Below are 2,083 nucleotides of genomic sequence, written 5' to 3'. Positions count from 1 at the left end.
GCAGAGCACTTGTTATTAATGTTTAACCACTTAGATAAACATCCAACTAAAAGCTAAAAGTTGTTCTAAAACTAAAACTAATGTAAGTATTGCATAGCACAATTTCATTCAACTCATTCATGGAAGGGGTTCACTCAATGGACCATAATTGAAGCCAAAAACACTGAAACCTAACCTCCAATATTCCAGGGAAGCAAAAAGAGAGAAGATCCATGCATTTAAGAGGCCACTTTTTTATGGAGGATAGAAAAATAAGACCTGGAAAAATTTGAATATGAGTGTTAAAAGGTACTCAGAATCTTAGATAGTTGAAGAAAAAAATTGGAGTTCAAAGACAGCAAACAAACTAAAGTGTTGAAAAGATTTCAACATTGAGGGGCAAATTAGTGAGAAATTGAGAGCACTTGCATGAAACAACCATGATATCTAGCACTACCCATTAAATGCATCTATATGCATACAATTTTCAAAATTTCGAAGAAAAATATAAAAAATAAAATAAAATAGCCAATGACCTGGAATCCAAGAGTGAATCATACATGACAGTGAATTGAACTGGTTTCAGGGAAAAATACTCTGTGGCTGGAAACTACTAAGTTTTATGTTGCTACTCTTTTGTTATTTTGTTCATTAAGAAGAAAATCCAGAGAAAAAAAAAGGGAAAGATAGCAGTTAACAAGTGGTAAAATAGATATACTCTTGTATCCCCAAAACCATGATCAATATCTATGTCAAAAATTAGAGTGCTGAATAATAAAATTGATGAAGCCCTGTAGACAAAAATTTTACAAAAACAATCTAGGTGATACAAAATGATGAACAATAATATATTTTTTATTTTTTTAATTAAAAAAAAAGGCATATTCCTTACACTTGAAATCACTAAAAAGTCTATAAAAGAAAAAACCAAGGTTCTTTGCAGCAGTAACTAAAAGAGTAATGACATAAATTCCTAAACATATGTTACAAACTTACAATTAGATCGAGATAAAACGCCAATGAACATAAGCTATTGTGATTTCCATTTCTTACTAAACACTACATAACATGCAAGAAGTGTTACCTAAACAATTTGACAAAGGAATTGCAGCAGCACTGAATGGCATGAAAGGGAAAACATTTAATAAAAGCCCCACCACCTCACGGTTAAACCAGATGTACTCGCTATCCCAGCACTTCCATTTGTTCTGAATTCAAGTGACTTCTAATTGGATTACCCATTGATATTGGAAAAGCCAGAAAATGCCCAAAAACAATAAAGAGGAGGAGGAGGAGCAAACTCTATTATTTCAGCAAAATCAAACAAAACACAAAACCAAACATTATTACTGAACTAGAAAATCAGAAACCCTAAATCAGAAAAATAGAGAACAACTGCCTGACATAAAAGCACAACACAAGAAAAAGAAGAAGAAAACATAAACATGATAAAAGAATTCAAATATCTCACCTATATTATCATTAGATTCTTAATTGTGAACTACTATTATTAATAATAGACACAGTTTATCATGTAATGAACCTTACAATCACAGGGACTAATTACCTGGTGTTATTATATTTGAGGGACACACATCTCTGTCCAATAGGCATAATTCTTGTAAGAGAAGAAGGAGGAAGAGAGGAAGAAGAGAAAGTGGTGAAAGTTGAAGAAGAATCAGCTTGTTACTCTGAGAGAGAGTAAATGAGTAAGCAAACAGCTAAATAGTCCTTAATCCATGTGAAACCTTAGCGTTTTTTGGTGTTACTTTTAGTGCTGCTAGGCCAATGCTATGATGTTGAAAGATATTTTTTTCAGCAGAAGCTGAAATGTGTTGTTCCCATGTAGAGAGAGATACGCATGTTTGTGTTGCTAGTACACACGTAAACAAGAACGGATGGTAGTAGAAAATGGTGAGAGTGAAGTGATAGTTTGTAAAAAATGGTTGACCAATTTTTATGATAATTATAGTGCTTGTTGTGAAATAAATAAATATGAAATAAAAAGTAAATAGAAATTCTAATATTAATATAATTAGCTCAATATATGTTATTTATGAATTGAGAGAAATATTACTAGTGAGAGAAGAGAGAGAATTATTAT

The 2,083-nt window shown here is 31.7% G+C and overlaps 1 long non-coding RNA gene across 1 annotated transcript; it reads right to left on the bottom strand.

Moving 5' to 3' along the window:
- Positions 1-32: 32 nt before the first annotated feature.
- LOC110272868 (uncharacterized) lies at positions 33-1,863 on the bottom strand. The gene is made up of 3 exons (XR_008000485.1): positions 1,547-1,863; positions 1,064-1,281; positions 33-258 (listed from the first exon to the last, which is right to left on the bottom strand). It is a non-coding gene; the product is annotated as an uncharacterized LOC110272868 (long non-coding RNA).
- Positions 1,864-2,083: the final 220 nt, after the last annotated feature.

This window comes from Arachis duranensis, chromosome 6 (assembly GCF_000817695.3).
Source record: "Arachis duranensis cultivar V14167 chromosome 6, aradu.V14167.gnm2.J7QH, whole genome shotgun sequence".
In the NCBI taxonomy this organism is placed as follows: Eukaryota; Viridiplantae; Streptophyta; class Magnoliopsida; order Fabales; family Fabaceae; genus Arachis; species Arachis duranensis.
Note: the sequence above shows the minus strand (reverse complement) of the source record. Positions and strands in the feature narration are given on the sequence as shown.